Source organism: Pyxicephalus adspersus, chromosome 9, assembly GCF_032062135.1.
Source record: "Pyxicephalus adspersus chromosome 9, UCB_Pads_2.0, whole genome shotgun sequence".
Lineage (NCBI taxonomy): Eukaryota > Metazoa > Chordata > Amphibia > Anura > Pyxicephalidae > Pyxicephalus > Pyxicephalus adspersus.
In genome coordinates, this window is record NC_092866.1 from 27,812,999 (window position 1) to 27,837,877 (window position 24,879).

The 24,879-nt window shown below is 36.7% G+C and overlaps 1 long non-coding RNA gene across 1 annotated transcript in view; it reads left to right on the top strand.

Moving 5' to 3' along the window:
• The window catches only part of LOC140338312 (uncharacterized), a 35,193-nt gene extending 10,590 nt beyond the window's left edge, over positions 1 to 24,603 (top strand). The window contains exon 2 of the long non-coding RNA XR_011922222.1: positions 22,874 to 24,603. This is a non-coding gene — a long non-coding RNA (uncharacterized lncRNA). The remainder of the gene's footprint in view (positions 1 to 22,873) is intronic.
• Positions 24,604 to 24,879: the final 276 nt, after the last annotated feature.

Sequence of the window (24,879 nt, forward strand, 5' to 3'; positions counted from 1 at the left end):
GTTCATGTAGTAACAGTATAAAGGAGAAGCTAGTTCTAGTAGTTTATAATAGACTACAAGTCTTTAAGGCACTGACACAGGTAATGATTTGGAATACAAATGTACTTGTGTAATAATACAGTATAGGAAAGGTAGCAGAAATCGTTTTGAAGTAATGACTCAATACACGACACAAATAATCCTAAATCTAAAATCATATACCTACAAAAAGTAACCTCTCTTTACCCCGCAACCTGGCATTTGTCATGCTTTATGGTTGTGGACATACTCAATTATAGTACAAAATTTTAAGGTACAAACTTTGTCTATGAAACACGTCAAATTACAAATGAGATTGGCCCTCGTTTTTACTTTGTTGTACATTGAATATTACATGTAGATGTTTAAGTACAATAAATGTTGTGTTTTTAACTGTTTAGGTTGGTTTGTTAGGTAGTTCTTTTGTTGTGCTCTGCCTTAAAGGTCCCATTATTCTCTTTTTTAGTTAATGCAAGTATTTATAAGTGGCTTTGAAAAAGAATTGGACATGCTAGTGATGATTCAATTATATTGTACTTATACAATTTGGGGTTTTGTGTTTTTAATTAAAATTTAGTTAACTTGTTTGGAATCTAAATGAGAAAAAAAAGCCTGATATTACCATTAATCATTGTATACCAGCTGGCATAATTGCCAGCCAGCATATTGGTAGTACTACTTTTTAAATTATATATTTTGTATCATTTTATACTTGTTATTGAGGGCTCCAAAGTTATCTAGGGCTCCATAGCTCAGGGGTTAGAGCACTGGTCTTGTAAACCAGGGGTCACGAGTTCATACTTTTTATTGTGATGAGAATAGATAAAAACTACCAGAAGTAAATTTGGGCCAGTCTGGCTGACATGACAAAACAAGAAAAATGTTAGGCAGAAAAAGAAAAAACGATATCAGTGACAGGGCAACTAATCATATTTTATCTTTTTTCTGAAAATTAACCTGTGTCCAAAAAAAATCACATTCAAGTATATATATTTTTTTACAAGCAGCAAAACCACTGTTAAACAAGCTCTTAGTAAGAATATCTTCAATAAAGTGACCACAATACCAACTGAAATACACGGAGATCTGGATTACCACATTTCAAATAATCTCTCCAAGACGCTACTGGATCTTACTGTCTCAATCTAGAATCTTTCACGTTGAAGTAAATGTTTAATGATGTCTCTCATATAGTCCTTTATTTGAATGTAATGAAGAAGAAAAAACCTATTATTTGATGTATTAAAGATAAAGCAAACAGCAAAATGTCTGCTGACTGGATTGACTAGCCCAGTTGGCCCCAACCTTTCTGACAGCAGGCCCAATAACATATACCTGGTATAGGTAGTTTCTGGGTTACATACGAGATAGGGACTGTAGGTTTGTTCTTAAGTTGAATTTGCATGTAAGTTGGAACGTATTTTAATATACGCAATTAGGTCAGATGTTTGTCTCAACATATTATTAGGCAGCGTGGTGTCAGTTACTGTATAAAATCTTCACTGTAAGCTAATCACAAACAAAGCAAAAAAAAAATATGCAGCCTAGACATTTATTACCTTCTGGAGCAAGCTGTGCTTTGATATGCAAAAAGAAACAGCTGCAGAGTTTGTCTTGGTCATTAAAGAGTTACAAGATGTTACAGATCAGCTCAGCTCTTAAGATCACCCACATCCTCAGCTCTGTTTAGCAAAAGATTTCTTCTGCAAGTCATGCAAACACTCCCCTCCCCCCATTCAGCCTCTGTCCTGCACACAAGCAAGCAGGGAATCCTCCGATCCTATCTAGGAGTCATCCAAAAGACTCACCAATTACCTGAGCACAAACTCTCCTTGACCCTCTCCAGTCTAGCTTTTGAGCTGCCCATCACACTGAAACAGCCCTTACTAAAGTGGCCAATGACCTCCACAAAGCTAAGTTTCAAGGCATTTTTTCCCTCCTCCTTCTCCTTGATCTGTCATCTGCTTTTGACACTGTTACATAGTTACATAGTAGGTTAGGTTGAAAAAAGACATAAGTTCAACAACTAGGGAAATAAACATATCCCAGATATAAAACCCTTTAGGACATAGTTGGACTAGAGGAAGGCAAAAAAAAACCCTGGTACAATTTGTTTCAACAGGGGAAAAAAATTCCTTCCTGATTCCATGAGGCAATTGGATGTTCCCTGGATCAACAGTCACTGTTATTTTTACTTTAATGCCTTAATACCCAGTTAGATTTTGTGCTTCTAGAAAAACATCCAGCAAGCAATCTATAGTAGTTGCTGAAACTACTTCCTGAGGGAGCCGATTCCACATTTTACAGACCTTACAGAGAAGACTCCTTTGCTTATCTGAAGCTTCAACTTCTTTTCCTCCAGACGGTGCCCTCTTGTTCTTTGTAAAGATCATAAAGTGAATAATGGTGAAGAGAGTTTTCTATATGGACCGTTTATATATTTATACAGGATGATCATATCCCCCCTTAAACGTCTCTTCTTAAGGGATAATAGATTTAGTTCAGCTAATCTCTCCTCATAGCTGAGCTCCTCCATTATTTGTATTAGTTTATTTGCCCTTCTCTGCACTCTCCCCAATTCCACAATGTCCTTTTTGTGAACTGGTGCCCAAAACTGGACTGCATATTGGTCTGACCAATGCTTTGTACAGGGGCAGGATTATGTCTCCATCTTTGCAGTCTATTCCTCTTTTATTACAATAAAGTACTTTGCTAGCTTTAGATATTGCAGCTTGGCATTGCATGCTATTATTAGGTCTATGATCTACCAGAACCCCCAGATCTCTTTCCATTCCTGACTCCCCAAAATGTATTCCCCCTTGACAGTATGAAGCATGTACATTATTAGCCCCCAGGGGCAAACTTTACATTTATCTATATTAAATGTCAATTGCCACTTGGCTGCACAATCAAACAGTACATCCAGGTCTGCTTGTAGAATATAGACATCCTGTATGGACTTAGTTCCATTACATAGTTTGATGTCATCTGCAAACACAGAAATGGTACTTTTAATCCCAAACTCTATATCATTTATAAAGATGTTAAACAGTAAAGGTCCCAAAACTGAACCCTGGTGTACACCACTAATAACCTTAGACAATTCAGAGTATGAATCATTAATTACAACTCTCTGGATGCGATCTTTAAGCCAGTTCTCTATCTATTTACAGACTGACTTTTCTAAACCTATTGACCCTAACTTGCATATTAACCATCTGTGGGGTGTCAAATACTTTAACAAAGTCCAAGTACACTATATCAACTGCTACTCCACTGTCTACCTGTTTACTTACTTCCTCCAAAAATTAGAAAGTAAATTTGACAACTTCGGTCTTTCTTGAAGCCATGCTGACTATCACTTATAATATTATTTTCTAGCAGAAACTCCTCTATGTGGTTCTTTATCAAACTCTCTAGGACCTTTCCAACTTTGAACGTTAAACTAACCGGGCTGTAGTTTCCTGGTACTGGCTCCCTTTTTGAAGATAGGAACCACATTGGCCTTACGCCAAACCATCAGTACCTTGCCAGTAACTAAAGAGTCCATAAAAATTAGAAATAATGGCTTTGAAATAACCGTGCTCAGCTCTTTGAGGACACGTGGATGTAATTCATCGGGTCCTGGTGCTTTGTCAACCTTAATTTTTCCCAGCTGTTTCTCAATCATATTAATTCTCAGCCATTGAGACTCATTGCTATTATGGCATTGCTATTATGAATTTGGATTTCTCTGCCATTTTCCTTTGTGTACACAGAGCTAAAAAAAAGGTGTTTAGTAAATCTGCCTTTTCTTTATCCCCAGTTACCAACCCAGTGACATCCTTTAAGGGGCCTACATGTTTAGATATTTTTGCTATTATTATATCTAAAAAAAATTTGGGGGTTTGCCTTCACAATCTGCCTTTCATTTTGAAGTTTTGCACATTTTATCTTATTTTTACATCTTTTGTTTATTCTTTATAGTTTTCAAACGATGAGGGTGATCCTTCATTTTTATATTTTTGGAATGCCCTTTTTTTGTTACCTATGGCTTTTTTAACATCAGCTGTGAGCCACATAGGTTTTAATTTTAGCCTTTTAAACTCATTACTCATTGGAATATATTTTTTAGTGTGCTTTTGTGAAACAGACTTGAAACATTCCCATTTCTGTTCAGTGTTCTTTAAAGACAAGTCAAAGTCCAAGTCACAGGGAGCCGCCCTTAATATTGGAAAATTTGCTCTCTTAAAATTAAATGTTTTTATCTTTCCTGTTTTTGCTTCCTATTTACAGCTCTGCATTGTTAGAAAGAACTAGGTCCAGCAGGGTATCATTTCTAGTTGGGGCTTCTATAAACTGTACCATAAAAATATCTTGTATTAAATTCACAAATTTCCTCCCTTTTGCGGTTTCTGTAGTGCCATTACTCCAGTCAATGTCAGGGTAGTTTAAACCCCCCATGATTAAATCACTTGCACTTTTTGCTGCTTTTTCTATTTGTGCTAGTAGTTGATTTTCAATCTCTTCCTTAGCACTGGGGGGGGGGGCCTATAGCAGACTCCAATAATTAGTTGTGTGTTATTCAACTCCACCCATAATGGCTCAACCTCATCGCTTGTTCCATCCGCAATTTCTTCTTTCACATTCACTTTTAGATCATTTCTCAAATACAGACAGACACCCCTTTCGTTTGACTCTGTCTTTGATCACCCCCTTCTAATACAAATCATGCGCTCCATTGGTGTCAGTGACACTGCTCTCTCTTGGTTTGTTTCCTATCTGTCTGCCCGCTCCTTTCAAGTTTCTTTCAAGGGTATATCCTCCTCTCCCACTCTCCTCCCTGTTGGTGTTTTCCAAGGGTCAGTCTTTGGACCAGTTCTCTTTTCTCTGTACACCTCCTCTCTCGGCAGTCTCATTTCCTTCTTTTGCCTACAGTACCATCTGTATGCTGATGACACTTAAATCTATCTGTCCAGTCCTGACTTGTCTCCTTCAGTCCCGGATAAGCTCTCATGCTGCCTGTCAGCCATATCATCATGGATGTCTGACTGATTCCTGAAACTCAACTTGGATAAAACCGAACTCATCATCTTCCCACCTTCAGATTCTACATCTACCTCTGACAATATTCTAACTGTTAATAACACTGTTATTGATTCTGCCCTTTCATTTACTCCTCATATTGAGAACATTTCCAGGTCCTGCAGCTTTCACCTACGCAACATCTCCAAAATCTGCCCCTACCTGTCCCCAGAGACCACCAAACTCCTTGTACACGCGCCTTCATCTCTTGCCTGGACTACTGTAACATCCTTCTCTCTGGTATTCCACTAACCCAATTCCCTCCTCTACAATCTATTATGAATGCTGCAGCCACCTATCCATCCTTCCCACCACTCCTCTTCTGCTGCATCTCTTGGTAGTTCTTTACACTGGCTTCCATTTCACCTTAAAATCAAATTCCAGCTCCTGTGCTTTGCCTTCAAATCCCTCCACAGTTCTTGTCCCACTTACATTTCTGACCTGGTAAAAAAAATACTCCCCCAGCCGCTCTCCCCTCTCCTTTGACCTAACCTAACTAGCAACTTTCTTCCTCACTCATAACCTCTTCACACACACAACTACAAGACTTTTCTAGAGCTGCCCCAATTCTCTGGAATGGTCCTCATCCTATTCGGCTTGCTCCTACTTTCTGCTCATTTAAATAGGCACTCAAAACCCATTTTTTCAAACTTGCCTACCCATCTTCTTCTGTCTTTTAAAACCGTCACTACTTCCCACCACTACATATCTCCCTCCTAGTATGTGTTAATTCCCCCACCTACTAGATTGTAAGCTCTTCAGGGCAGGTTCCTCTCCTTCCGTGTCACGGTCTGTATTTGTCTGTCATTTGCAACCTCTATGTAATGTACAGCGCTGTGTAAATTGTTGGCGGTTTATAAATCCTGTTTATTAATAATAATAATAATAATAATAATGTGTAAACCTTACATACATTGCTCTGTCATTCTCCGCAGCTTGTGTAAGTAGTGTGAGGAGAGCCATCTGCGCTCCTGTTGGTTGCGCTCCTGCTGGCTGCACTCCTGCTGTCACACTGTCATTAGCTTTAGAGCAGTGTAAGGAGGGACACCGATGCTTCTGCCTCCTGTCATTTGCGGCCCCCAAATCACCAGCCATGGACCTCCACCGGTCCGTGGCCCAGGAGTTGGGGACCACTGAACTAGCCTACCACTTTCAGTTGAATTTATCTGTTCATAAATGCAACAGTGTAATGGCCTTTTGGTTTTATCTGTCATATATAAAGGCATCTCAGTTGCATTTAAGAAACAAATTACACCTAAAGGTAAGCAATCTACATAATGGTGTGCATGAAAGGATTGACTATTTGGAAAAGTTTCAATAGGATTTGTATGGACCTAAGAGTAATAGGATATTTGACATATTTGAAAAATAAACCTAGCTGCATGGGTCACTTCGTCAATACATACATAGTAACTGCATACTATTTTGTTATTTAAGGAAGCCAATTTACTATAAGCAATTTGTGGATATGGTAGAATCAATTTTCTGACAATTTAATAGCCAGTCAATATGCTGCAACATTTTTCATATATTTCATGCAATTCATTATGCGAAGTAGAATAAGCAGTTCTAATATGGGTAGTTTCCAATACCTTTTTCGCTGTTTGTGAGGACAGAAAAAGAAGATCCTGCCTATTTAAGATTTTGAGTGCATTTGAGTATTTTGTTATTGTCGCCTCCTTTATGCAACCATGTACTTAAAGTGGACACTTGTTGTACAAAGCCAGATTCATTTCGAGAAATCCTCCTAATTCAGAAGTACTGACTATATGGAATGCTTTAGTACAGGCATATGAATGCAAGCTTTCTGCATCAGGAATTAAGTTTCTTGAAGTTAGCATTCTACACAAATTTGGATTTAAAGACAGATCTTCTTTATTGGAGCCCTCCACAGAAGGATATTAATTTTGTGACATTTATGCAACATTGTAAACTTGAGATTGAAATCAATAACTCAAATAAATCAAACAAGTCTTCATGCCAGTGTCCTCTCCTCCTCCATTTGCAACCCCTATTTAATGTACAGTGCTGCGTATTATATTTGCGCTATATAAGTACTATTTAATAATAATGAAAAAAAATATCATCTATTTATCTTCACCACATTCATTTGTGGCAGATGCACATAAAAAATATTCTCATTGGGTAAAAGATTTCCCATCCCCCACATACATATTTGCATGAGTATGCGCAGCAGGTGTCCTTGATCATTCCTAGTAATGATGTATTTAAGCACATCTAGAATACATTTGGTAATAAATTTGTTAAAAGGCCAAGTAGATTTATCTTTTTTATTTCTCTTTTAGAAGTCACTGAAATGTGTCAATGACTTCTAAACCTTTATTATGCAGGATGCTTGATTAAAAAGCTTTGATGTCAAGAACAGAATTTTGGGGAACTGTTAGTCCCTTTATGGATTTGAAAGAATCAATAGTATCTTTGATAAATATTGGGAAACATTTAAGACATGGTAGTTAATGTTAGTCAACAAAATGATAGGTATACTTGGGAAATTTTTCTGATTTTTGATGTATAGTATCTTAGGTAGCACATAAAATGTGGGAAATGGTATTCTTTAACCTCCCTAGTGGTAACCCCGAGAGTGACTCGGGGTATAAAAAAGTTGCTACAAGTGGTAACCCCGGGTCAAGAAGTTCCCGGTGACGTCGGTGTGTGTGTACGTCCCGGCCGGGCGGGCTGGGAAATTCAAAATCCATTTGTATTGCATTCAATACAAAATAACTGTATTGAATGCAATACATTGGATTTTTATGTGTAAAAGCAGTACATTGATTTCAAGAACATTTAGTTTACAGTATGTATATTTTTTTTTTTAATTAATTTTTTTTTTAAATATATAGATTTTTAATTTATTCAATTTATTGTTTTTAAATGATTTTGTGTTTCGAACTTTATTATACTCATACTATTATAATATACTGTAAAATAGATTTTCATGAAAAATAATGTAGACATATAAAACCACAAAGAAATGAACCGCTAGGGAGGTTAATAAAGCATAAATACATGGAAAATTCTGTTTGTGTTGGATGTTGTCCATAATCACCATGTTGCCATGCTTTCAAGGGTTTTATGTTATCGTGATTGTGGCTATAATTCTTGGAGCCAGATGTTTTTATAATTTGTTTTGTAATTTCCTATCCTATTAGAAACTTGTACAAAAGTTGCCATGTTTGGGTTTCCGTTAAAGATGGGGTAGCTTGAGATTTATTTTTAAGTGTGGAAAGTTCTAAGTTAGACTGTATTACCTGGAAAATCCTAAACTATTGAATAAAAAATGTACAAAATATTTTAATATTTTAGTTATTTATTTAAGTCTTTATGGTCAAATGATTTATATATGACAGAAGTATGGCTCCCTGGATGGTTTAAAGTGTAGCACTCTCAAAAAAAGCTTTCTGGTAAATAAATGTAAACTTTTAATTGCTGTGAATGAATCAAGGTATTGATCTGGACCACTATTACTGCTAAAGGCTAAAATAGCCTATGCCCCTTTAAGGAGCTCCTTCTCCCTAAGCTGTGTCAGTGTGTACAAGACTGTCCACAGACATGCAAGGCCAGGAAGAGCTACATGCTAACTCAGGCAGAGACAGAGACCGAGTGCCGCGCTTGGCACCTCAATAAGGTAGACAGGTGCGGGAACCCAGAGAATGGTTCAGCGGAGAGCGCTGCAGGAACCAACAGGTATTGTGACATCCACAAAGGAAAAAAGAGAACAATACTGAAACATTGGAAGAAAAAGATTATACACTTAAGTGCATTCCAAATCAGCAAAGTAACCTAGGTCAATGCTTCTTTTCCACAGATATAGTACAGTTGTTACGCTTCGCCTCTCAGACAGGATGTTTGTTACTGGCAGGATGTAGGTGAATTAGGGAAGAATGTCTGAAAAACAATAAATTATACAGCCACCCTTAATATGATATTATACATTTAATATGCTATTTAACAAGTTAGGACTGGGGGGCTGCAAGTCCAATATATTATATTGTCTTGTTTCAGATATTAGATTCACTTTAATCACTGGTCCTGACAAAGGTGACAAAATGTAATATAGGTTCCCAACTACTACAGAGGCTGATTAGTATTGTATAGGCATGGCTAGTTATCATTTAGGAGAATCTATGTATATGATATGATTTAGGTATACCTCCAAATTATAGTCTGGCCTAATATATAAAAAAAAGATTTATGGGTTGTAAAACAGTAAGAACATCGATACCAGTAGAATTATTTATTACAATTGTAATGCTGAATGCTAAATATCTTATTCCTGAATATTAGAGCACAGTTAAAACATCTACTGTAAAGGGATTGAGCATTCTGAGCCTTCTGATTACCCTCCCATTCCCTGCACATATGAAATTTGAATAAATACATGGGGGGTGGTGGGTTCCCATATTACCTTACAATGCTACCTCTACAACCCATGTTTTTTCCCTGGCTTAGAGTCTCCTGCCTTCTTTCATCACTGGAAGGAAACTAACCTTACAAACATCTAACTTCTGAGCTCTTTGTTGGGTATAAAACCTTTTTTAATAATTCAGAGATACTTATAACTGCCTTCTTTTTCTATATTTGCCACCACCTAAAGCAGGGGCAAATGTATCAGCCATCCAAGACCCACCCCTGGTGGCCTGTACAATATAAATTTATATGACTTTGTAACTGGTCTTTTTAAAGCATTTGTGTCATTAGCAAGGCAGAGGTAGTTGTAGTCCAGATAATAAGGATATTTACTCTTTCCTACTTCACACACTTTCATCCTCACACTTTATTTTTTATTGTAGACACTAAAGCTTTATGGGCATATGTTCCTCCTTGTTCCTCCTTTTCAGCTTGTGGTGCTTCTCAAGGTTGGATACTGCTACTCTAAAAATCATTTCTTCATTGTTTTCTCTCTTTTGCTTTGGACAATCTTTATATAATAAGTAAGTTTAGTTGGTTTTGCAATTTTTATTATTTTTGTTTACTTTGTTGCTTTATTTTTTTTTACTGTTTGAATTTTGATTATATTTATATATGATGTTCCCTTTATAGAGTTTACACGTTTTGTCCATGTACTCCTGATGAAGCAGATTAAGTCTGCAAAACATATCAAGCAAATGTCTATAAGACAGAAAGAAAGATAAAAATGTGAAATAAAAGGATAATGTTCGCATCAACAAGATTTAAAAATGCTTATGTAATTGCTCTAAGTATTTAGAACTAATATGGTTAAATGTTGCATATATAAGTTAAAATTTTATCAATAAATATTGCAGAAATGGTTATTAATATGCATTTGATTTATTTGTAATAAATGAAGTTGAATATTGGAGAGAAAATCCCACTTGTTGTCTTGTATTCTTGTTATTTCTTGGGAAAATTAGGGAAGTGCCATCATCAAGAGATGCATAAAGTCATAATCCTATATCCCTTATATTATAAAAAAAAGTGTTAAACATCTGAATGCTCCTGTCCAGCAAATTTCCCAAACCTCACCTTTTTTATATGTCATCACACTTGTTAATGATGAGTGAATCAAGTGCAGGTATTTATCAGCACATGTCTGCTACTTATCCCCTCAATTCTTATAAAAGTGGTAAGGGTGTACCTAATTTCTCACACATGGCTTCTGCATTTTGACTTACAAAAACTACATAAACAATGACACAGTGTAATATAAAAGGCCATGTGCTGTTGTTCATCTGATGCTGTATTTACCTAAATGTAATACCTGCTAAAGACCAGATGATTTTTTTGTGTTCTAACACACAAAATCTTGGAAATGAAAGAAAGTATACTTGACTGTACCTTCATGATGGTGGAAAATTGGGTTGATAAAACTAAATACTATTTGAAAATGTAGGTTTAGTATGAGACATATTCAAAATACGTATTCAGGATTAAAGGTAACTGGTAACAAGCCTGTAAAAGTCTGGTATATTTTGATTTAGGGACTAGGACAGTGGACATAGTATATGGATAGGGAGGGAAGAGTGTTTGTGTATTATGTCAAGGTAAATGATAGTAAGTGGAAACTGGGAGTGTGGTTGTCAGATGGTCAGATGTGGTAGTTTAGAAATGGTAAGGTTGGTGGGGGGAGATAACAGTTTGTTACTGGCCCATGATGCAATAGTTGGTATCAGACAAATGAAACTGGAGATGCTACCATGTCTGGTAATAATAGGCTTTGGATAGTATTGTCTGCTTACAATTGCTATAGGGGTAAAATGCAGCAGTCAGCATATTAATATTAAGGTCATTTTCTGTTTAGAGGGAGAGCTGTACATATGAGGAAAAAAACTTTTGGAGGTTAGGATCAGTTCATCTTTCAAATGACAATTTGAGGCAATTGACCTAAAATTTGTTTACTCAGCAATTAGAATCTTATCTCCATCTCTTTCCACAACAATGCAAAATATTTACTTGCGGCACACTTTTGGTTTGAAGGGCTGCTTATAATAGTAAATACAAGACAGAATAGAAAACAAATGAGTTTGCCCACTTCAGGTTCTTAGGTACTTATTTTTTAACGATTTTCTGTTCCTATAAGTATTATTTGTGTGGTAAATATATTACATCAGAAGGATAATTTTGATTTCAAATCTTTAAAATTGGGTTTTCAACTTATTGGAAAAGCAACTTACTTGAATGGGTTAATCCTGTTATGACAGGTGGATCATGAAAATCTAAAACGAACTAGGAAGCAGTTTAAAAGCTAAAAATTTCAGGGTATCACAAGGACTTCCAGAATTGCTGTTACAATAAGGGTTCTGTACAGAGGAGATGGTGTCCCATATTGTATGTCATCAACTTAATTTTAAGTTAATGCATTATATCTGGTAAATAAATGGCTTTCAGAAATTATGAAATGTCAGGTGGACAAATAGTTGATTAATGCATTAGGCATAAGAAGTAGACATTGTCAAATACATATGAATCATGTTACAAGGAAAATAATTAAGTAAGAACCACAAAAAAGACTTGACATTTACTTGTTAGTTTCTGGGAAAGTAAGAATATTTCAGAGAACCAGTGGAGCCCTAGTCTTTTGATATTGGTTGTTGAAGCAGAACACAGGTCACAGGCATTAAGTGGTGTCCTTAGAGAACATCAAGTACATACTTAGACTCTACATAGCATGCCTGGCTTCAGAAAGAATATCTAAAGGATTAAAACTATAACAGGTTCTAATTTGAACACCTGACGTCTGATTTTGGTAGGATATTCTGAAGACATTGTGAATTTATATAGCGCCAACATATTAGGCAGGGTTTTACTGTAGTCATATCACCCAAAGGGGCTCACAATCTAATGTCCCTATTATAGTCATACGTCATTGATACAGTCTAAGTTCAGGGTAGGGAGAAAGCCAATTAAACTAACTGCATGTTTTGAAATGTGTAAGGAATCCCACACAAACACAGAAAGAACATCCAAACTCCATGCAGATAGTGTTCTGTTAGCCAGAATGCTAACCTTTGCGCCACCGCACTGCCCTAAAAAAATTACATTTAATGACAGTTTGTTAAAGTAATTTATACTTTTGAGTTTTTGATTGGGCAATCATGATCTTTTGTCCATAATTATTAGACTGGTAAACATTTTCTTGCCAAACAGATTAAAGTCCTTTTAGGTTATGTTTGATGCACAGATTCCAAATATGGTTTTGGTTTTGCTAGATTGGCTCTAGGCTCTAGCCTCAATAATAACCTCATGGAAAACTAAAGAAACATGAAAATTTAGCAAATGATTTCCTTATGATTTCCTTTTATGCTGATGATCAGGACAGTGTCTATCACATCTGCCCTGATACTTTTTTTCCATCACCCTTATTTCTTGTTGAAACCTCTCCCCTGTTCCTCACTGAAATCACCAAGGCTTTCTGGAAATTTTTGCAAATGGCTATGGAGATAATGTACCTCATAGTACCTAGATAGTGTATGCTCATAGTAGCTCATGCTACTCATGCACCCAAAGAGAAAGTTTTTTACCAGGTCTTCATAATTTTGTCCTTTATGGTTACTCAAGAAGTTCTTGACAACCATGACAAAGCTGTGCCAGGCAGAAGCTTCAGTATCAGTCAATCAATCAATTGTGAAATTTGAATCATTTATCAATTTCCGAATCTGGGGTCCATCAAAGATTCCTGCTTTTAATTTTTCAGTACTCAATCCAGGGAAGAATCTACAAATGTATTTGAAGCAATCACTGTCCTTGTTCAGAGCTCTAACAAATTGCTTCATTAATCCCAACTTTATGTGTAGGGGAGGGAGAATGATTTTTTCTTTGTCAACCAATGGCTCGTTATTGATGCTCGCTGCACCTTTTTTCATGTTTTCCCTTGGAGTCCATGTCACTTTGTGTATCCACTTTGCTGTCCAAGTAGGAAGTTCACCATTTTTAAATCAACACATATGAACCATTGGTGTTCATGATAGCAAAGCTTTTGTAAGACCATTTGGATATTTTCATATTCTTCTTTAAGTTCTGTTAAGAGTCCAATTGGAATTGATGCATAGCAGTTGACATTATGCAGTAAAACAGATTTCAAACTTCGAGTGGAACTGTGTATTCGGTATTCTGGTACTCCCATATGGGCTAGTAGTCCAGGGATGTTACAACAGTACACAAAGTCTCCATCTTCACTGAAATATGGTAGGAGTATCACCTCTCTTGTCCTATAAACCGTTATTTTAACTTCTGGTCTCAGACAGCTTTTTTTCTTTTAGCCTGGATGCTAAAAGCTCAGATGCTTCTTTTGACAGACTTAGGTCATGTATTAAATCATTGAGCCCTTCTTGAGAGAACTGCTGGTTTTATGAGAAACTTCCTTTATATTAACTTCCACTGCTCCTCCTGAATTACGTTCCAAACCCTGAATATCCTACATGTCAGATACAGGAATATCAGGGAGTGTACTGAACACTGGTATGGTAACATCAGCACTATGCAGCACAGGTTGTCCTGCTGATTCCAAATCAGGGTACTCCCACTTGTTTTTCTTGTAATGATTGAAACCCTTTACATTTAGAGCACAAACATAACAATCTTTTTTAATGATTTTTGGGCTCTCGTAATACCATAGGTACACCAAATTTCAAACTTTTCAGTTTTCCATTTTTCCAATGACGTAGGCACTCTACACAAGTTTTGCATATCATATGTGTAATAATATTATTATTAATAATATTACATATGTGTAATAATAATATATTGTGTAATATTATGGGGAGCCCAATACTTATCTTGGTCCCCAAGTTTAATACCAAAATATGCGAAATACAATATGCTTGTTTCACAAAGTCTGTAATGTTTCTTCTCTGTTTTTGCTTGTAGCAAAAATACATTAGGGTCATTTAAACAACTTATTGAAGAACTCAGATTTCTGTAAAAAAAGAAAATGAATGAAGAAAAAGAAGGCAAATTAAAGTTTAATGAAAATAATGCTACATTTAATATATAAATTGCAAAACATCGGTGTAAATAAAGACTGATAATAATATGCTGTGTTAACATTTGTTGTCTATTCCGATACCTGTATCACAAGAACTAGAGAAAATTCTATTTAAACTGATGTAATTTCTGGATTCAGCAGACCTGAAATACACTAAATATTTTAAAAAATCCTTGGCAAGTGAAATTTTTTTTTTGTTGAGCTGTGTTATAGATGGAACAGGTGATGGATGGGAAGGTGTCCACATGTATACGGTTACATACAGCTTGTCTTTGACAGTTTTGATTTGACAAATCAGAGTGAAATGCAGTTCCAGATCATGCCAATAGATGCCACCAACTATAGGCTAAGACAGCGATGGCGAACCTTTTAGAGACCGAGTACCCAAACTGCAACCCAAAACCCACTTATTTATCGCAAAATGCCAACACTGCAACCTAACCTGAATACTGAGGTTTAAGTTTATAAAAAAACTCATACATTAACATCTTTTGTCTTAAAAGGAAAACACAATAACAGAGATTTCAATGATACAAACAACTTTTTATTGAATGGTAAAAGTTTGCATTTGGCATGCTTTTGAACAATTAATGTGATTTTTGCTGTTATATGCATGCTGATAATTTGTTTAACCTTGGCTCATACTTTGTAAATTTGAGAGCAACACATGCAGCACTCACGTCATCTGTTAGTCTGTTTCTGGTGTCAGATTTTAAATAATTCAAAGCTAAAAACAGCTACTCACAAGCATAAAATGATCTAAACAAGTTAAGGAAAGCAATCCCAAAGTGCTTTCATTGACTTGAAATTATGTGGCACAGAATTTCACACTTTAGGAGTTTTTAAGAACTAGCTGTGCTGTCATTTGTCATCCCTTCTATCTTCTCAAGTGTTTCTCGCAGGCCATAGAAATTATTTTTCCAGATAGAGCTTTCCTAAAAAAGCACCATTTCCAGATTTCGTAAATCTAACCAGTGTAAGCAGGAAAGATCAAGTTCTTCAAATTTGGCTTTATCTGGAGAGGTAAGAAAACACAGAATTGTCTCCATCTTACGGAACTGTAAAAGTGTAATACTAAAATTCACCTTTGCAGCTGCTACAATGCTAGAAAATTCCTTGTAGATTTCCTGATGTCTTGTAGGATTGCCTGCAAATGTTGTAGAATTTTCTACAGTTAGGCCCATAAATATTTTGGTTCCGTACATTACCACAATTAATTTTAAATGAAACAATTCAGATGGAGTTGAACTGCAGACTTTCAGCTTTAATTCAGTGGGTTGAACAAAAAGATTGCATAAAAATGTGAGGAACTAAAGCCTTTTTTTACACAATCACTTCATTTCAGGGGCTCAAAAGTAATTGGACAAATAAAAAATGCTAAAAAAATGTTCTTTTCTAATATTTGGTGAAAACCCTTTGCTGACAATGACAGCCTGTAGTCTTGAATTCATGGACATCACCAGATGCTGGGTCTCCTCCTTTACTGCAGCAGCTTTTAGTTGCTGTTTGTTTGTGGGCCTTTCTGTCTAAAGTTTAGTTTTCAACAAGTGAAATGGATGCTCAATTGGGTTCAGATCAGGTGACTGACTTGGCCATTCAAGAATATTCCACTTCTTTGCTTTAATAAACTCCTGGGTTGCTTTTGCTGTATGTTTTGGGTCATTGTCCATCTGTTTTATGAAATGCCTCCCAATCAATGTGACTGCATTTAGCTGGATTTGAGCAGACAGTATGTCTCTGAACACCTCAGAATTCATTCAGCTGCTTCTGTCCTGTGTCACATCATCAATAAACACTAGTGTCCCAGTGCCACTGGCAGCCATGTACGCCCAAGCCATCACACCACCTCAGATGATGTGGTATGCTTTGGAACATGAGCTGTTCCACGCCTTCTCCATACATCTTTCTTGTCATCATTCTAGTAAAGAATGATCCTGGTTTCATCTGTCCAAAGAATGTTTTTCTAGAACTGCTGGCTTTTTTAGATGTTTTTGAGCAAAGTCCAATCTAACCTTTCTATTCTTGAGGCTTATTAGTGGCTTTCACCTTGCAGTGCACCCTCTGTATTTACTTTCATGAAGTCTTCTCTTTATGGTAGACTTGAATATCGATACGCCTACTTCCTGGAGAGTGTTGTTCACTTGGTTGGCTGTTGTGAAGGGGTTTCTCTTCAGCATGGAAATTATTCTGCGATCATCCACCACTGTTGTCTTCCATGGACGTCCAGGTCTTTTGGCGTTGCTGAGTTCACCAGTGCTTTGTTTCTTTCTCATGATGTACCAAACTGTAGATTTTGTCACTCCTACTATTGTAGCAATTTCTCGGATGGGTTTTTTCTGTTTTTGCAGCTTAAGGATGTCTTGTTTCACCGGCATGGAGAGCTCCTTTGACCACATGATGTCTGTTGACAGCAAAATCTTCCAAATACAAGCACCCCCCTCAAATCAACTCCAGGCCTTTTTTCTGCTTAATTGATAATGACATAACAAAGGAATTGCCCACACCAGCCAATGAAATAGCCTTTCAGTCAATTGTCCAATTACTTTTGAGTGATTGTGTAAAAAAAAAAGCTTTAGTTCCTCACATTTTTATGCAATCTTTTTGTTCAACCCACTGAATTAAAGCTGAAAGTCTGTGGTTCCACTGTGTTGTTTCATTTATTATTTGTGGTAATGTACAGAACCAAAATTGTCTCCAACCAAGCAAAAAAATTGTCTCAAATATTTATGGACCCAACTGTGAATGCGTTTTTAGATGTGGAAAATATTTCAGCAGCCCACTTTTAAGGTCTCTTTCAAAAACAGCAGTTTCTGCTGTTTTCCTAACACATTGCAGTTGTTTGTTCAGTACATTGAAGTGTTGTGTAAAATCTGTAAAAAAAACATGAGGTTAGTAAGCCAGGCCATATCAGTGAGCTGTGGATATTCCTGCCATTTTTCATTCATAAACAGCCTAATTTCATCCAAGCAGGCTACAAATCTCTCCGGGACTAGTCCTCTGCTCAGCCACTGGACATTGTTGTATAAAAGTAAACGACTATATTGTGCCTAAACCTCCTCTGGAAGTGCTTGAAACTGTTGAAAATTCAGAGCATGAGCCATGATGTAATTCACCATTTTTGTGATATCTTTGAGGACATCATCAAATTTTTTGCTGCTTTCTATGGCACAAAGAGGTTCGTGATGTATAATACAACGGAACTGAATGACTTGATGTTTTGTTTCTTTAACAAAGAACTGTATGAAACCTCCACCGTAGAAGAAGCCCCATCAATAGTAATAGAAACCACTTTTTCTGGTCTTATGTCTTGTGACAAAAAAGCCTCCATTACAGCATTGTACAGCATCTATCCCTTGTTTTCTGTCAGGCAAAAACACCAATTTCACCAGCTCTTCTCTTATGATGTCACCAACAGCATAACAGAAATTTACTACTGGCCTTGCATGATTATTTATATCTGTGCTATTAATTTTATCCTTGTTTGGGAAATCATGAAAAAGGGAATTACTCCCAGACAACATGGTTTTCATAGTATCCCCATCTGAGGGGGGCTTACCATGTTTTGTTATGCACAGTGAAATTTGAAAACTGGTAGCTGTCAGATGATTTGTTCTAGAAGGATAATTGCAAAAACTAAGATACTGAAAATGATATGTCCTCAATTTCCTTTCAAAAAACTCTTTTTTTTTTAATTTCACCAAGTTTGGCAACACTTTTGTGGTTTGTGTCAAAGTGCTGTCTAACTGATGTGTGACACACAACACTTTCATTACACAGAATACATAACGCTTTCCCATTGCGTTCAATCACTCCAAATGACTGTCCAGGCCTCTTGGAATGACCTTCCACTATCTGTTTTTCCTATTTTGCTGTACTCATTTTTGGGTGTTCAAGACTTGGAGTCTACAAAAACACAAAATTAAAAAAATAAATGAAGCACCCAATACAAATCTATCCCTATACCAAAAATAGCTAACACTATTAGTTAACAGTAAAAAAATAGATATTCCCCGAATCAACAATCTACAGCAGTGATTCTCAGCTGGGGTTCCTTTAGAATTTGCTGACCACCAGCGCATTTCAGTCATCTGAGTGCATTTCCTACCTTTGATTCCCTTCTTCTATACATGGGTTGGACGAACTTCCTGGGAAATTTGCATAAATAAGATTAAGTGGAGGAGTAGCGCATTTCTCATTTTCCCATTACCAGGAGCCCAGGTTGGTTCCTATGGACAGCAGCCAATAGAAAGTTCCCCCTTACAATCCCAGTACAATGAGTGCCATGCCTGTCCTGTCCTCTCATATAGCATACACACAGGCCATAGAGAGCTGAACCCTGCACACCAACCTAACCCAACACACCAAGCATTACACGGGTCATGTGATGTCAGGTATAAGCAACCTACTACTATGCAATGACATTGTAACCTTTTGTGTACTGGACGCACAGAACAGATGTCAATAAGCGTGGATGTCATTCAAGCAATGTACATGTATGTCGATCTCTGACAGAACCAATCCAAAACCAGACACCAGCAATGAGCACCAACCAGATCTGGAGGCGGGGTCACAGCCTGAGCTTTCTGCCCTAGTAACCCGTGATGGACTTTTCCTCCAGGAAATTGTCCATTCGCCTCTTAAAGGCATTTAGGCTATATGCCATCACCACAGTGCAGAATTAACACCATTATTTATTTCGGTAACTAAGACATTGTCACTTAGACAGAAAATGATGAACATCTTTCTAGTAGGGCGCAGACAGCAATAATAATAATAATAATAAATAACCTCATAGGGGTTTTAACAATTCCCTGCTATAAAAAAATTATATATATTGCCTGCGCATACACCTTAAATATTTCAAGTTACTTTTAGTCTAATTAGTGCAGGAGAGGACATCAATGGGGGGGTACGGGGTAAATCAAAAAGCAGTCCAGAGTGGAGTTTAAAGGCTCGCTCACATTACAGGAATGCAGGGAGTTTTACTAAACGCATAACAATTGCATAACAATGCAGCACAATGCACACATTTTTTTTAAAGCACTGTGGGCAGCAACACACAGTTACAAGGTTCACAATACCACATTTCAAAGGCTTGTTTGAAGGGGGCATTACCAAAGAATGGCACCCCAACATAACAACATAAGTTATATTTACAGTGTGACAAGCCATTTATAAATATGCAGGGAGTGTTGTTTTGTTTTTGTTTGTTTTTTTTGTTTTAAAAGTTTTTCATTGTTTTTGTTTTTTTTCATAAGAATACAAACTAAATATAATAGAAACAGACCAATGTATATAAAAATAAACTTGCTGACCATATAGTACATATTTGTGTATTGCATAATAGTGTAAATTATCAGTTCCCTTATGGCTTTATTCTGCCAATATGATAAACACATTGTAGAAAGTTTCACATTCCTTCCTACACATATAGTGCAGAAAGTACACTTTGGTCAAAACAGTTCAATAATACAATAACAGTAATTTCCAAACAAGGGGATAAACCAAGGAAACATAAAAAAGGGAAGAAATATGGGAGGGGGTGTTCCTGGAGGTATCTCTACTTATAAATATAGGAGACAGACATGTGTTCGGTTGGAATTCATACTGAGGGCCAATTGGGTAAAGAATATTGTTTTGATTTTTTCTCTGAAGTATCACTATAACCACAGAACAACTATACTGCTACTTTATAACCCAGCTGCTAATAATTGTTTAAAGTTTGGTTCTTCTGCATTTCTTCAATCAGCTATATATAAAAAGTCTCCGCTAACAGATTGCCGGTTTTTACATTATATTTAGAGCCTTGACAGATTTCCAAAGAGCTATTACATTCAAAAGGCACTTTCCACCACATGCTTTGCTTTCACCTGGTCCTGACTGGGTATAGCTCACAGAGTGGTACTCCTGTCCCTGGGCTGTGTAGCTCTGTTCAGTGTCTTCAGCTTTCATACTGTACTTCCCATAACTAGGACAGAGCAAAACAAGATCCCCCCTCCATTTCTGCCTAACCCCTTGCTCACTTTCCTCTCTCCCTCTGTATTTCACCCTTTCAATTCTGGATCAAGACACATCAGCTTCAGTACACATCAGCTGCCTCTCCTCCCCACTGCCTGGTATTCTGAGGATTAAATGATGACTCACGGAGAAGGGAAATTCCGCAGCCAGCAAGGGATGACAGAGGGTCAATAGCATGGCCAATGGAAGGCCAGCTGAGATGATGCTCACAGAGAGGGCTCTGAGTGCCTTCTCTGGCACGTGTGCCATTGGTTCGCCACCACGTGGCTATCCCATAATGTGATCCCATAATATTGATATTGTGCTCTTTGCCAGGAGTTATATTTCATAGACATATTGCCAACATTTTATGAATTGGCAGTTTTAATTCCCCTTGAAAAAATGTATTAGGATTTGAGAAGGAAAGATCTGAGTGCATAAAAATACTTTACACTTACACCACATTCCACTATTCCTTTTTCTATCCCTGTGTTGCTATTTATTTCCACAATATTTTAAATACAGTGGTACCTCGGTATAGGTCTGCTTTGGAAAAAGTCCAACTTGGTATAAGTCCTGTTTGAACACGAAAAATATTGCTTGGTATACAATCTTTTTGCTAGAACTTGTATGGCTCAAAATTACCTCTCTCGAGACAAAGCCATGACTGGCCACGAGCGTCAGTACGCCATTTGCTACCATTCAGTGAACAACCCGCGCTATAACTCTCTGTGAATTACATAACATCTCCTCCTCCTCCCTTCTCAGCACCATCCTAGTAGGCACTCAACTCTTCTCAGCAAAGTAAAGTGAGGATAAATTTTCATTTTTGTCCAGTTCCTTTTGTATTTATGTTTTTTTAGTATTAGACATGTTTAAATTATTTTATACAGCCCCATCAATGTATAATATGCCAATACCAATAGGATTTGTTTTCCATGGGAATGGATTAATCAATTTCTTTTTATTTCTTATGGGGAAAATTTGTTTGGTGTAATACCAAGGTACCACTGTCAGGACAGTACAGGATCACTTGAATAGACAGCAAATTGAAAGAGACAAGGAAGGTTTTATCTTGCTATAAAAATGCAATTTTCCCCAATTGTGCTACCTCCTCCCCTGACCGAACAGTTGATCATCCCACACATATTCTCTTTCCTTGAAAACCTCTAAGGATTTAATAGCTGATCATTTAGCATACATCATCAGTTGATTGGCTAGCATACTTGTTTATTTTCATAACACTTATTTTGCCTAACCAAACACAGCCACATACACATACTTGGTCAAAGCCACCCATAATGTTATCTTCAGGACCACATTTAGCTCTCTGCCATCTTTTTTATCTTAAATAAAAAACATAAAACAGGACATTATTATTGTCAAAACCCTAACAGACATACAGGTTTTGAATAGAAACAAATATATATATATATATATATATATATATATATATATATATATCAGATCAGTATTTAACTTGTGACTGATTGCTGTAAGTTACTGAACTTTGAGCATCCTCATTTCTTATCATACTGCCTTACTAAATAAAATTAGTATACCATTATTGGTATATCAATAATATTTTCACTAGGAAAAAAAGAAGTAGGTTTTGTTCCCACTGTGTTAAGGACAGTGCAGTTCACGTAGAGGTTTACCTAATATAATATATAATATTTGTTCAAACATAACATTTCCTATTTTGACTGCTGAGCATTTTGACAACTCGCTACTAAGTAGCAGAAAGAGTCATTGTTTTAATAGGCGCTAAAATAAGAAATGTACAGATATTCCAACACCTGTCAGTGAACTTTTAGATAATTGATGGTTGAATTATTAGATCTTGTGCCTCTTTTAAGGCACTGACATTGCTATTGTGAATTTGGACTTGAGCTCTGCCATTTTCCTTTATGTACGAAGAGCTAAAAAAAAGTGTTTAGTAAATCTGCCTTTTCTTTATCCCCAGTTACCAACCCAGCGACATCCTTTAAGGGGCCTACATGTTCGGATCTGATCTTTTTGCTAATAGTATATTTAAACATTTTTGGGGGGTTTGCCTTACTTTCCTTTGCAATCTGTCTTTCATTTTGAAGTTTTGCACATTTTTTTCCTTTTTACATCTTTTGTTATATTCTTTATAGTTTTCAAATGATGAAGGTGATCCTTATTTTTTTTTATTTTTGGAATGCCCGTTTCTTATAGCTTTAGTTTAGTGTTGTTTAAGGATAATATTTTCTCCCAGTCCAAGTCACAGAGAGCCGCCCCTAATAATGGAAAATTTGGTCTCTTAAAATTTTTTTTCCACTTACACACGTATTTTCTGTCTTTCAGATCATGTCTGGCTCTGCTGTTTCTTGTTGTAAGTGCCTAAAAAACGCAGATTTTTTTTGTTATACCTGTGGCAGTTTCAACATTCCAAGTCAAAGAGCGAACATCAGCACATTTGTAGAGCAAGCCTATTTGGCATATTTCAAAGTTAAACTTGGTGATCAAGAAAAGTCTTGGGCCCCTCATAAGATGTGCAAACAGTGTGTCGAGGGTTTACGGATGTGGACAAAGGGAACACGTGATAAGATGCCATTTGGTACACCTATGGTTTGGCGACAGCCAGGTGATCATTCAGTGACTGTTACTTTTGTATAGTGAAAACTTCAGGATACAACAAGAAAGATAAATATAATGTAGAATACCCTAGTCTACCGTCGGCTATATGCCCAGTGCCTCTTTCAGATGAAATCCCAGTGCCGGTTTTCGTTACACTATCCTCTCTTGAAGAACATGATTATGGTGATGAACTAGGTGACAACAATGATGAACAGTTTGAATTTGAAGAGGACTACCTAAGAAGGCTTCAGAACTCCTAGCATCAAGACTGCGTGAAAAAAACGTATTTGAAAAAGGAACGAAGGTATCGTACTTTCAAACCAGAGAAAATGCATTTCTGCAGTACTTTAGAACTGACAGTGGCTTTGTGTATTGCCATAACATACCTGGGGTAATGGAAGAATTGGGAATTCCAATCTATAACTCAACTGAATGGGGACTATTCATCGAAAGCTCAAAGCAGAGCTTAAAACGTGTTCTCCTTCACAATGGCATAATATTTGGGTCAGTCCAAGTTGGCCATTCAGTTTCTTTTAGTGAAGAATATGCAGACAAAAAGAGAGTCATTGAGTTGTTGCAATATCACAAACACAATTGGGTTGTCTGTGTTGACCTTAAAATTGTATGCTTCCTTCTTGGTCAGCAATGCGGATACACCAAGTATCCCTGTTATCTGTGCATGTGGGACAGCAGAGCTTGTGAGAGGCATTGGGTGGAAAGGATTTGGCCTCCAAAGTCTGCCCTAAAACCAGGTGATCCAAACATTCTACATGAGCCACTTGTTGATAGAATATTATATTCCCACCTCTGCACATGAAATTGGGTCTGATGAAGCAGTTCGTTAAAGCTTTGCCAACTGAGGAGTTTCAAGTACCTCATTATGGCATTTCGTAGCCTGTCATTTGAAAAAATAAAGGCCGGTGTGTTTGATGATCCACAGATTCAGCAGCTCATCAAAGATGAACATCATCAGGACAGTGTAAAAAAGTTGAAAATAATGCTTGGTTATCATTCAAAGCCATTTTCAAAGACTTTCTTGAAAACACACAAGCAAATAATTACACAGAAATACTCCAGAAACTCTTGGAGAGCTACAAAATGCTTGGTTGCAATATGAGTATCAAGGTGCATTTTCTGCATAGCCATCTTTCTAACTTCCCGGAAAACCTTGGTGCAGTCAGTGATGAGCAAGGTGAACGATTCCAATAAGATTTGAAGGTCATGGAAGGACGGTATCAGAGTAGATGGGATGTACATATGATGGCTGACTATTGTTGGAGCATTCGGCGGGATTGTCCTAACACTGAACACTTCAGGAAAAGCTAAAATAATAAATTCTGACCTTAACCACTTACCCCATTAATTTTCAAATGTTTTACTGTAAAAAAAATGTCATAGAGTAACAATAAATCCTTTGTATGAACAAAAGAAATTTAAATAAACAGTACATTTAAGTTAATATTACATTATTTTTTCATTGTATGTAAAATTTGTATGTTTTTTGACATGGAGGGTACCCTGTACCGCAAAAACTGGATGTGATAGCAAAAATCTGGGGTCATTTCTGGATTCATCATCCAAAAATTAGTAAAAAACAAGTGTCTAACTCAACAAAAAAAAAAGGTTGCCCGGAGTAATATATGTCAAACACCTTAGTAGATGTACAAGAATTTAGGTAACACAATGCTACATTTACTGATTTTAAAAATAACTCTTTGCTACCACCATGTGGT